The sequence below is a fragment of the Erythrolamprus reginae genome, chromosome 3, assembly GCF_031021105.1.
Source record: "Erythrolamprus reginae isolate rEryReg1 chromosome 3, rEryReg1.hap1, whole genome shotgun sequence".
NCBI classification, from domain to species: domain Eukaryota; kingdom Metazoa; phylum Chordata; class Lepidosauria; order Squamata; family Dipsadidae; genus Erythrolamprus; species Erythrolamprus reginae.
This window is the reverse complement of record NC_091952.1, coordinates 86,559,414-86,573,656: the sequence shown is the minus strand read 5'-3', so window position 1 is coordinate 86,573,656 and position 14,243 is coordinate 86,559,414.

Here is a 14,243-nt window from a genome sequence, read left to right as displayed (position 1 = left end):
GCTTAACAGATTAATCCATTAATATTAAATCTCTATTTATGTATTGCACTCATCTATAGACCACAGTTTCTAAATAATGGCTCAGTTGACACAATATCTTACTAAAAGCCAACTAACTATATTGTGAATGAAAGAGAATTTTTTAGCTCATGAGGTCTTTAGTACTTTCTGATATTGATGGTTTTCTTGAAGACGTTTCATTACAAAACTAGTTAATATTAATGCTCTGATGGGCACTGATGATGTTGTCTATTTTGGTAATGAAATGTCTGCAAACCCCCACCCCCCCACCAAGTTCATAGAACATCAGTAACTATATTATGGCTTAGTTAGTACATTGCTTAGTGCATTATGGCTTAGACATTGTATGCTGTATTCCTTGGAATTGCTACATTCTACTCTAGTGAAAATTGGATTTCCATACAATGAATGTCTTAATTCCCCCATGCCTGGCGATATAGGTGGTAATCTATTTGTAAAAATAAGCTTATTTTCTACAAAGTTATGCCAATAGAATTTGAACCATAAAATGTTATATTTTATGCAGTCATACAACTGCTTATAAATTCATTCTATATTTTATTAACAAATGTGTGCCTACTCTCTGCTGATTAATACATTTGCAACTGAAAATATAAGGAATCTGGATTCGAAAAATGACCTGTTATAATAAACACATAATGTAGCTTTTGCACTTAATACAATTCCATGGAGAACATAGTAAGCAATAATTATAACTCCTATCCATCCATCCATCCATCCATCCATCCATCCATCCATCCATCCATCCATCCATCCATATCTATCTATCTATCTATCTATCTATCTATCTATCTATCTATCTATCTATCTATCTATCTATCTATCTATCTATTAGAGTTGAAAGGGACCTTGCAGGTCATCAAGTCCAACCCCCTGCTTAAGCAGGAAATCCTACAGCACCCCAGCCAAATGACAGTCCAATCTCCTCCTAAAAATGTCCAAAGTTGGGCAGTTTACAACCTCCGCTGGCAAGCCGTTCCACTGGTTGATTGCTCTGACCGTCAGGAAGTTCTTCCTTATTTTTAGGCTGAATCTCTCCTTGGTCAGCTTCCAACCGTTGTTCCTCATCTGGCCCTCTGGTGCCATGGAAAACAGTGTGACCCCCTCCTCTCTGTGGCAATCCTTCAAGTACCTGTAGACTGCTATTATGTCCCCCCCTGGCTCTTCTTTTCTCTAAGCCAGTGATGGGCAACCTTTTGAGCTTGATGTGTCAAAATTCACCAAAAAACCGAGCATAACTCGGGTGGTGTGTCACCTTGAGAAAAAAAACATAATTTTGTGATATTTATAGTTTAAATAACAAATATGTATAATTATTTAACAAATATGTATAATTATTTAACTTAGTGACTTCTTTGTTAATCTGTCAGTTGATTTCAACTGTGACCTAAATTTCACAGCGACCTAAATTTGGGGCTCAATTGTAATTGCAATTTGAGGACTACCTAATGACATTCATAATCACGATAGTTTTTGACACTGGATTACACTAGGATGGGAAATACGAGGTGAAACGGGATGAACCAGAAACTCAAATATACTGCTCAAACAAATAAAGGGAACACTTAAACAACACAATATAACTCCAAGTAAATTAAATTTCTGTCAAATCAAACTGCCCACTTAGGAAGCAACACTGATTGACAATCAATTTCACATGTTGTCAGCACATTCAACTTTGTACAGAACAAAATATTCAATGAGAATATGTCATTCATTCAGATTTAGGATATATTTTTTGAGTGTTCCCTTTATTTTTTTTACCAGTGTATTTTTTCACAATGCGTGTGTGCACACTTGTGTGCACGCTTGTTTCTCTCTCTCTCGGCGTGTGTGCATTCTTCATATATGAAATGTTGGCGATCTGATCAGGGTGCGTTTCCTCCCTCCCTCTGCCTGTGTTGGAAAAAAATATACTGGAAGCTCCTTGAAACCAAACCCAGTGGAGCCTTATTTTGCAAACAAAACGGCTCGTTCCCTCCAGCCCAGTGAGTTTGCCTAGCCCTCCCCCCTACTGCTACCTCTTCAGCACTGTGCTCACCACAGAAGCGCCTGCCTATGGCTGGGACAATCTTGCAAAAGTGCTTCTTCCTCTCCACGAAATAGGCGCATCGCCCCAGCTGAGGAAGAGACGCCACCTCAACGGCATGCACTGCCATCTTATCTATAGGTGTCACTGTCGTGGCTCCTCCCCCTTTCTCCTCCTCCTCTCCCATTCACCCCTACCCCGCCCCGCCTCCCACTGGACGGCGCTTTGCTTGCTCCTTCCCTGCCCTTCCGGCTCTTGCTCTTTCCTGGCTCTCCCCCGCCCTCCTGCTCTCCGCCCCCCACGGGAGCAGGGTGCCAAACTCAAAGCGCAAGATGGCGCGGAGAGCCTCTTCAGTCAGTTGGTGCCCGTGCAAGTGAAATGCCAGGGCTGCAAGGAGAGGTGAGGTGCCGGCATGGCTTTTCTTCCTTCAGCCGCGTGTCACTGAAAGTGGCTACGCGTGTCAGTGCTGACACGCGTGTCATAGGTTCGCCATCACTGCTCTAAGCTATCCATGCTCAGTTCCAGCAATCTCTCTTCACAAGTCTTGGTTTCTAGTCCCCTAATCATTTCAGTTGCTCTTTTCTCCAGAGTCTCTTTTGAAGTGTGGTGACCAGAACTGAATGCAGTACTCCAGATGTGGTCTAACCAGGGCGTTATAGAGTGTATTAATACCTCTCTGGTCTTGGAGTGTTATCCCCCTGTATCATCAATGCCTCAGTAGCATTATCCCCTCAGTTGCATAAAAGTGCTGATTCTGAACAAATAAAAATGTTAAATACATATTTACAAAGCTGCAGACAGCCAAATGTGATTTAAATTGGTTTTAAACCAGTTTAACTCTCTGGACTTTATAAATGAAAAGTATGCTGATAGAATAAACAGAGTAGAAGATCAAATTATGGGAGACGTGATTTGCCAGGTTCTGGTGAAAAAATTCTTAGCAGTTATTAAAGACAGCAGCATAATTTACCTCAAATACTTTTCTCTTTTTAGACACAGTTGTTTTTACATGTGCTAAATTAAGCTTTGTTTTAATAATATTTTCTAGCACTAACTGTAGTGGCCTACTTCATATAGGTTGCATTGTAAACCAGACTTTACAAACCATTTTATAATTATGTACTGTTATTTATTTTTTCATTTGTATTGGCTTAGCCACAATATTTAAACCCAGAGGCAAACTACCTTAAGTTAAATCAAGGGTTACTACGGTAGTGTGAATAGTGCTTGTTTTTTCCCTACATGTGTCTTGATTAGTTACTTCTCTCCACATTTCTTAGTTTCCTGGTTCATTTACTGTAGTGGTTAGCTCTGGCCCAGCTCCTGCCCCAAGGAATGTGCAGGTGGATGTGGGGGAGACATCCATATGCTGCAGGCCTGTTTTGCTCCCAATGGAATCTGCCGATGAAGCCACCTCTGACCAAGGAAGCGTGAGTGTAGGGAAGAGGGAAGTTTGGCAGACAGCCCGGGAGGAGATCAATCATCTGTATCATCCTTGGATTCTGAACAAGAATTAATGACACATCCATGCATGCGTAGAGTGATGCATAGGAGACAACAACTGAAGAATTATTACAAGAGAAAATGAGGCCACCTCCAGTAATTAGGGCTGCTGCTATAAATAGCAGCGTGTGGGTTTGGCCGTTGTGGAAGATTATCTGATCGCAGTTCTTCAGGAATCCTATGTTGCTGTTTTCTGGACTTTGTTGATTTTTCACGCCTTTGAAACCAAAGCAGAGCAACGTGTGTGTGTGTGTGTGTGTGTCACTTCGTTGGAAGAAGAAGGGGTGTGAAGTTTCTTCACAGCTGATAGCTAAGTATTTAATGACTGCTTAAGGGAAATTGTACAGACTACCCGGTTGTTTTGGGACGAGTGCTCTTTGCAATACAAAAAGAGTGCTTAGTTTATTTTGAATTTTGTGATAAAGAACATTGTTTTGAATTTTCAAAGGTGTGTGTGTATGCAATTTGTACCCTTGAATTTTTGAGAGGCTCCTACCAGAGAGCCCAGCAGAACATTTACAAAAATGACTAAAACTTGGTAAGCTATAAAACTACGGTAAGCTATAAAAGCAAGTTCTGGTTATTTTACAGGTGATCATGTTAGCTAGCTAGATGGTTGTGGAAGAATGAGCTCAAGGGTTCTGATATTGATGACTGTCAAGTGGGCATTGGGGAAAATCCTATCCTGCATGACTAATGTTTTTATAGATCTATAAAAGCAGTTGGAAAGACAGGCTATTTCTACAGATTAGCTTTCTGCAATCCTCATCAGCAAATTGCGTAATCTTCTTTCTTGCCTTTAGCCATGCAGAGAATATGGGTTTGTGCTTGTAAACCTGTTTTTGCTTTGAGTGATTCCAATGACTTGATAACAGTACAGTGGTACCTCTACCTAAGAACGCCTCTACTTAAGAACTTTTCTAGATAAGAACCTGGTGTTCAAGATTTTTTTGCCTCTTCTTAAGAACCATTTTCTACTTAAGGAAGAATTTCTCAGGAAATTTGAAAGCAGCACGGAGGCCCGGTCAGTTTCCTGCCATTCCCCCTGGGTTTCTCTCTCTGGCGCAGTGTATGGGAGGCAGCCTCGCGCCAGATGTATGAGAGGGGTGTGCTCCTCCTCGCTGTCTCAGAGTCCCTCTGTTTTTTTAAGCCTTAAAGTTTTGGATTTTTTTGATTCCCCTCATCTCACCTTCTTCCTTTGGCAGCGACTGTCCTCCTATTCTTCTTCCTCCTCTTCCCACCCAAATTCCGAGCTTTTATTTCTTTCCTAATGGGTTTGCACACTTTATTTGCTTTTACATTGATTCCTATGGGAAAAATTGCTTCTACTTACAAACTTTTCCACTTAAGAACCTGGTCATGGAACGAATTAAGTTATTAAGTAGAGGTACCACTGTATTCTGTTTTATAGTTAGTCTCCTGAGAATTGTATTTGGAGAATAGGTGATCAAAATGGCAGAAAGCTTTAAGAAAGATGATGTAAGTTTCAGTCTGCAGGGTGTCTTATGGTTTGATAGCATACTTATTCATTATGCTTCCTATGCTAATTGTGAAGCAGGCTATCAAAATATATCTTTTAAGTATAATATAAATATATCTTTTACACAATCCATGGCATTTAGGTGCTATAGCCGTCAGACAATCAAAGAATTGACAAGCTTCAAGCAATTTTAGTTTTCAAGAAGTGATATACACAGACATCAGAACCAGAGATTAGCCAGTCCCATTTTAACCTAGCTTGTAGTCTGCTATAGTTTAATGTGCTAAACAAACTTTGTTAATTGGGCTAAATAAACCATACATATATAGTTAATATAGTTAAACCTGTATTGCAGGCATTGTCATAAACTACAAAGCATTTGCTAATTAATCATGTTTTGTGCTACAGCAAACTCAAGTTTACTTTTATTTATTTAAAGAACTTATAAAACTCACCCATCTCAATTTAATGTCTCTCTCTGTGCCTAACAGTGCATAAAACATAAAATAATGCAATATAAAAAGCAGAGGAAAATATACAGCCAGCTGATACAGCCTTGTCCTACATAATACCCTCCATTGGCCTGCAATTCCATTTTGCAGCTACCATAAAATTTATGGCCTAACACATCAAATTGGAGAAGATTGGTTTGAAGATTTGTCACATTGACTCTTTGTTTCTTAGCTGCAAAATGAATCATAGAAAGTCCAGTCCATTTTTCGGTTTATAGAGCAGTTCTCACTCAACATTTTCATTTCTCAAATGAAGGTATAATTCTCGCAGGTCTTGGGATGAGGTGGTAGACCTTTTATTATAGCTGGTACGGTTGATACAATCTATTGGCTGTAGTTGGTGTTCTGTTTTTTATACCAGTTATATTCTTCTTTGTATGTATTGTTTTTATTTGCAAAATATGAATTTATTCATAATTATTCAAAATGATATAAAATCACTCAAAGATACTTGTTAATATGTGAATAATGCTTGGAACCATTACGGCTTTCTGGTTGCAGCAATCAGCCAAAGGTCCATTGACCTTAGTTCTTTCTTGCTGCCTTTCCCATTAACTCTTTCAGCAGGGAAGAATTGTAAATTGGGATGTATTGCTCAGTGGAGAGAAAAATCTTCCTATCATCATTGTAAAAAAGGTTTTCAGTTCACTTGTGGTTTGTGGAAGTCTTCTGGAATATCCCCTGACACTAATTATTTAATATCAGAACAGTTACATTTCATTTGGATAAAAGGTAAGTCCCTCTCTCTAATTAAAAACATGTTTAACTGTTAATTATCATATTAATAGGTTTTCCTCATTTTAGTTTTACATAGCCTGAATAAATTCTTAACCAGTTTGTCTCTATCTGGGCCATTATATATTTAAGACTTAAAAGAGATTAAGTTATTTTGTAGCTTTACTAAGGAAAATCTATACTTTGTGTAAGGAATTTCTTGACATGTGAGAAAAAACAATTTACAGGAAAATAACAGGAAGATAAATGTTTTTCAGCTCTACAAGAGGCATATCTTTACATATTCTACCAAAATTTTTATATCCCATCATGATGGAAAAGGAATGCTCCCCCTGGATTAACTGTCACAGACCTTTGGTGGTGAGGGTCTGTGTCTGAATTTAAAATGTATTTTAATCTTTCACTGGGAACCACCCATATTTTGCTGAAAAATGGGTAGCTATATAAATGTTTTGAATAAAATAATAAACAAACAAAATTGTAAACAGGTAGTATAGTAGTCAAGTTTGTTGGAGTAGCGTTTTTCAGAAGCTACCCCCCCACCCCATCCCAAATTAGGCCAGCCAGCCATCCACAGACCAGTCTTCGAAGATAATTGAAGAAAAATGCAGCAGACGTTCTTTAAGAAAATATTTACTTAGTGAAACTATTTTACACTGTAACTATCTCTCTAGACATTACCGCTATTCACAACACTCACACAAACCACTATCCATAACACTTTAGCCACAGCTACTCAAAACCACAAGCCACAATATCTTCAAGCCAAGGCACACCTATTCAAAGGCGTATCATGTTATATACATTAGTCAACCAATCAGGATAAAGCTCATTCTGTAGACTCACGGTGACTAAACATTCGTTCATTGTTACACTCATTATAATTGCAATCCTTCTTTCTGCATTGTAATATTGCATCAGGCAGACCTAATCCTGACAAAAGTTTGCATTGGGTTCCCTTATTTCGGATAAAATCCATTTATAGAAAATTTACAATATCAAAAAGGGGGCTATCTCAAGAGTATGACGTGCATAGTTACTAAACAACCATATTTAAATGGTGTTTCCTTTATATTGTTCGCTTTATTATTTCATTATTTCAAAAACACCCAACTTCAGGGACTATAGAAAAAGTATGAAGTTGTTATAGCACTGTGATGTCTATAATGGATTCCAGCTGATTTTTGACCTTTCGGACAGTGGGGGTGTGTGTGTCATTTTTGCCTTCTCCAGACTTCAGGAAAGCCTCCAGAACCTTTGGATGGAGAAAAACAGACAAACTGTATGTTCATTTCCAAACTTCCATTTGGGCTATTGGATTTGATTTTTTTCCCCATCTACAGACTCTGGAGGCTTTTCTGAAGCCTGGGGAAGGTGAAAATAATCTCCCTACACCCTCCCAAAGGTCAAAAATCAGCTGGAATCCATTTTTCATCATCCACAGACTCTGGAGTCTTTAGTGAGCCCTGCGCGCATGCCTGGAACGAAGCATGGTGCGTTTGTTGTACACCCATGCAAGGGGCGGATGGCATTGCATTATGGGTGAGGGCACACACACCTGTGCTATTGCGCACAGGGTTTTTTTGGCACCGAGCAAAAAATGGTTCACCATCATTATAGCATATGAAAACTGATGGAATACAGTAGGTTAAATAAACACCGGGTTTTTTCTTTTCTTTTTTTATAAATGATTTTTATTTACATATAAACAATTGGACAGATAAACATTTATACCTTACAGTACATTACTTACAGTACATTACTTACAGTACAGACAAAAAATTAAAAGACGAGTATGTAATATATCTCCCCTCCCCTCCTGAGGCTGGCTTAATTGACAGCCTCCTTAATTTAATTCTTAGCGGTATTGTAAACAGTGGTCAATAGTATATAGTATGCAATATTACATTCTTTGGTTTTTGTTTTACTACTTGAAATCTTATATTCAATTAACTACCGGTAAATATAGAAAAGAGTTATATTAAAGTTTAATTCTTAAGTTGTTTGTGTTTATTTGTAACGTTTATTGTCACGCAGCACTACTAGTATTTATTCTTTTATTCAACCATCTATAAAAGTCATTCCATATTTGATAGTATTTTGAGTTATCTTGTTCTTTTAGCTCCATTGTGAGCTTGTCTGATTCAGCACAGTCCAACATTTTTTTTATTAAGTTGCGTTCGTTCGGCATAACTTCATTTTTCCAGAATTGGGCTAAAGTTATTCTTGTTGCTGTTATTAAATGTTGTATAAGATAGTACTGTTCTTTTTTCATCTGTTTTTCAATAATACCAAGCAAAAATATTTCCAGTTTCATTTCTAATTCTATGTCAATTATTTCTTTTATCCATTTTTGGAGTTTCGACCAAATTCCTTTAACTTGTCTACAGGTCCACCACATGTGAAAGTATGAGCCATCTTTCTCTCCACATTTCCAACAATTGGGTTTCAGATTGGTGTACATTTTTGCTAGTCTTGCTGGTGGTATATGCCACCTGTAGAACATTTTAACTGTAAACACAGGGTTTTTTCAAATGCAGCATTTAAAAATTGCACTCAATCCAAGCAGCTTGGAAAATTTTCTACCTAGGTCTATTTGCTTATTGTTTTTGAACAAATGTGTGGAAAAAGTAGCTTGATTCAATCAGGTGGTGGCAGCTGAATCATATTTCCGTTTTATGCTATTATACTCCATTTCATACATTGCAACTCATAAATATGAATCAGAGTTCTCCAAAGGATCTATTTATTTTTGAAGCCTCTCATGTTACTTCTAACATCATCTATCTACCTCAGTTCTGGAAATTTGTTTTCAGATGCAAACCATGTAGGTAGTAATCCATTTAGGACAAAAATTTAGGTATAACATGGGCCCATGGGAAAATCAGAAGATTAGACTGATGGGTTTGAGGGTTTATTTACATAAACATGGATACTTCCATATCCATATAATTAAATTATTTGATGCATGCTAGATGATGCATTAATTTGATATTAAGTTTCTCCGTTCTGTTCCCTTACTAATTTTTATTTTAATTATGAAACTATTAATAGACACATACAGGAAAAAACATCTTGAGTTGAAGAGAGATTTGTTTATTAATTTAATTGGATTTCTAGGCCGCCCTTCTCCTTCGGACTCTAAATTTATTTCATATAGCAGAAGCCCTCTGCCCCATTTTAACATCTCTTCATATGCACCAGTATACCATGCTAATATGTGTATATTAACCCTAATATTTACATTTCTCCAGTTGGATTTACATCAGCAGCGAAGAAACTATGAATATTGAATTCTAAATATAGCAATTTCTGATGATTGGTCAAAATAGACGAGGTTGATGGGAGATGGAATCCAATAATCTCCAAGGGATCACAAATTATTTAGTAATAAACATTCTAATTATGTTGCTACAATGTGCAAATACGTTTTTTTCCCTTTTAATCCTCATAGGATTTTAAAGTAGTTGAGATGATGCAAAGTAAAAATAAAACAAACCTAAACAAGAAGATGGGGAGAATGAAAAGATTTATATAATTTTAAATTTTAAAAAGGGAGAAAAAGGTGATAGAAACATAGAAGATTGACGGCAGAAAATGACCTCATGGTCCATCTAGTCTGCCCTTATACTATTTCCTTAGGATGGATATATGTTTATCCCAGGCATGTTTAAATTCAATTACTGTGGATTTACCAACCACGTCCGCTGGAATTTTGTTCCAAGCATCTACTACTGTACTTTCAGTAAAATAATATTTTCTCACATTGCTTCTGATCTTTCCCCCAACTAAGCTCAGATTGTGCCCCCTTGTTCTTGTGTTCACTTTCCTATTAAAAACACTTCCCTCCTGAACCTTATTTAACATATTTAAATATTTATTTTATTTATTTATTTATTTATTTGTTAAACAAGTATAGTATTATAGTACATGTTAACATAACACAACATAAGTAGAACGTAGTAATAGAAAGGATAATAAGACAGTAGGACAGGGACATTAGGCACAAAAGTGCACTTATTTAAAGACCTCTGAGAAAAGGGGAGAGGTCAATTGTAGATAATGTAAGGTTGAAGATTTTGGGGTTGGGGGAAAGCAACAACAGAGTCAGGTAATGAGTTCCAGGCGGTGACCACTCTATTGCTGAAATAGTATTTTCTGCAGTCAAGTTTGGAGCGATTTACATTCAGTTTGTATCTATTACGTGCTCTAGTGTTGTTGTTGTTAAAGGTGAAGTAGTCACTGACAGGGAGTACATTATGATGTATGATTTTATGAACAACAGTTCAGAAACGACATAGTTGTAAATTTTCTAGATGTAGTAAATGTTTCGAATATGTCCGCCCTTTCCTTTCTGTCCTCCAGGCTATACAGATTTAGTTCATTAAGTCTTTCCTGATAAGTTTTATGCTTAAGATCTTCCTTAAGACCTTTATGCAACCGATATCCATTGCAAGGGTAGGCAACTATGATTCCTTCATAACCCGTGGACTTCATCTCCCAGAATTGCTCAACCAGCCAACGTTCTGGACGTTGAAATCCACAAGTTGTAAAGGGGCCATAGTTGCCTGTCTCTGCTCTTTATGGGAACATCTGAGATACTGTATAATCCTGTTTAACATGGTAATCCACACCGTGGTTCATTCCATGCTCAGCAATTAATTAAATACTTTATTATCATTGTATGTATATACACAGTACAGTATACCCATACAATGAAATACACATAACGCCTAAAGACCAATCCCAACAAATGCAACAATGCAAAAAAATATGTCCTACCCACCATAAATTCCCCAACCTAAACCACCCAAACATCTACACAATAGACCAATTAATATTCTCCAACAGCTCACTAATGGTGACCATTGTTCCCTCTAATTTTTTGGGGGGTGGGCGGAAAAGTATAGTGTCTGAGCGGCAGTCCCTTCAGGACTGGGCGGCACAGAAATAATAAATAAATAAATAAATAAATAAGTAAATAAATAAGTAAATAAGCAAACAAACAAATAAAAAACCCACCCTGTTTTGTCTCAGAGAATTTCAAAATAAAATACTGTACTGTGTGTCTATAACAGTGAGCTCATAATAGGGCAACTCTATCAATATCAAAATGCCACTTAAATAGTTGAGCTAGTTTCAAACTAGATTTTGATTTTCTTTCTCTCTTCCGTACTCCCATTCTTTTTCTTTCTCTTTTCCTTCCTCTCTTTTTTCTATCTGTTTCTCTCTCTTCCTCTCTCTCTCCTTCCCTCTCACTCTTTCCCTCTCGGCTTCTGGGCAGGTTTGGAAAACTCTGAGTTGATGATGATTTTTAAGTGAGCGATTGCTCACTGCTCAGCTTAGAGGGAACTATGATGGTGACCCTTTAGTTCATTGTTAAGTGCTGTTATAGCTCTGGGATAAAAACTATTCAGGAAACGTGTGGTCCGAGTTTTAATGGTTCTGTATCTTCTGCCAGAAGGCAACAGTTCAAAAAGATTGTAAGCAGGATGAGAAGAGTCTCTGAGAATGTTGTGCACCAAATAAACAACAACAAAATGTTGTTTATTATATTTTACTTTGCAAGCTATGATAGGATGAAGGCAATATTGTTTTAACTTAGGAGAGCTTCCAAGTACACTTATTTCTAATCCAGTCTTAGGATGGTAAGTGAAAAGATGGTCAATTAGAATAATCAAATTTGTCATGAGGGAACATCAAAGTCATTCAATGAGTCAAACTCAAGGACCAGAGTATAAAATAAAACATTCTATTTCTGGTACTGAAACCTCCGGGGAAGGATTATTATCAGTGACCTTTTTCATACAGTAAAAGGATATTTTCTTTGGAAAGCAGCTAAAAAAAAATCCTTCCAAAACAAAGGCTGCTGTCTTTGGACCAGTGGCTCGTGATCCATCTTGATCTTGATTAACTTAGACAGTAGCATCCTTCCTGCTATACCAGAATAATTTAAAGAAAGAATATATTTTCATACCCTGCTTGCTTACTATACATATTAATAGTCTACGGAGAGGGGTGGCATACAAATCTAAATAATAATAATAATAATAATGATAATAATAATAATAATAATAATAATAATAATAATAATAATAATAGGCCATCAGAAATATCCAGAATTATTAGTAATATTATTTGGATAGATGGTATTCTGCCCAAAGAGAAAACATGTTATATTGACCTTCACATCTTTTTTAAAACATGGAATGATGCATAGAAGGAATGATCAACTTATAAATGTATTAACAGTAATAAATCAATGGATTCATGTCAGAGTAACAGGAATGTTTCCATCCTAAAGATTTTAGTATCACCCAAAGGGATCAATAGAGATATAGAAAGACAGACATGTCAAAAGGATTTTCTTCCCAATTTGTCACATAGCATTAGATAAGAGCCAGGAACTTGAGTAACTTGTTAAATATGGCAGAATAAAAAGGAAACAAGATTTTATTCCAATTGAAAAATAAGAGTATACATCTTTGTGGCTTGTATGATGGGTTGATTTGAGAAGAATCAGAGTAATTATTAAAGAAATTGCTCCTTGGGTGAAAAATAATACATTGGCGTAATTTTATTTATTCACGACATTTATATCCAATATGTTCATTTTTAAAAATCACTCTAAATCAGTGTTTCCCAACCTTGGCAACTTGAAGATATCTGGACTTCAACTCCCATTCCCTGGCTGGGAAATTCTGGGAGTTGAAGTCCAAATATCTTCAAGTTGCCAAGGTTGGGAAACACTGCTCTAAATCATTGTATATGACTTGTGTTGTGTAGAGAATATGGACAGCATGAGTCCAGGATATCTCCATTCTTCCTTTGCCCAATTCTCAAGAATTAGTCAGCATCCTCTGAGAAATTCTCACATTTATAACTTTTTAATCTATTGACTTATCCAAACTGGTAATAATTACAGGTGGTCCTCAATTTACAATAACCATTTACAGTAATGTCCATTCAAACTTACAATGGTACTGAAAAAAGTGAGTTATAACCTATCCTTGCATTTATAATCATCACAGTAACTATCCCATGACCAAATTTGGCAACCAGCATGCATTTATGACGATTGTAAAGTCCTATGGTCATATGATTGCCATTTGCAGCCTTCCCAGCTAGCTTCTGACAAACCAAGTCAATGGGGAATAACCAGATTCACTTAATAGTAAAGAGGTCTTCAAACCTAGAAGATAGCTGGCTGGAGAATTCTGGGAGTTGAAGTCCACAAGTGTTAAAGTTGCCAAGTATGGAGACACCTGTAATATTGGTGTCACTATTCACCTAACAATTGCCATGAACTTGGGCAAAAGAAGGTCATATAATTGGGCATAACCAGTGATAGGTTCCTATCTGGGACCCAGAACCAGTAGAAAACGTTTGGTCAGGTATGCAGAAACCTTTATCATAGTAAATGAGGTTGAATGTGTATGCATGTGTGTACATACAGTTTATATAGTAGATAATGTATATTTTTGTGTGCCTGTGTGTAATATGTATGTACACATATGGCATATGTAAATAGAATTAAATAGTATATTTTGGATGTTCAGTAATAGTAAATAGATAGGGAAATTGAAGCGAGGAGAGGCCAGGTGCCCTAACCCTAACCCTTGAGGTGAGTGACATCAAGTTGGCCACCTTTAAGCCAGTTACATGATCTTTAAGCCACCCGCAGTCACATGATCGTTAAGCCACTCCTACCTGTTTACATGGCCGACAAGCCACACCCACAAAATAAGCCACACCCAGTGTGATAGTAATTTTTTTTTTGCAGCCCTTTACTGGGCATAACTGACTTAACTACTCAGCAATGGAAATTCTGGTGACCAATTCTGGTCATTAGTCAAGACTACCTGGTTTTCTTTCTTACAAAATGTACACTCACCAAGTGAGTCTTCCTCTGACATAAATTGCACTCACTGCTACCAGCATG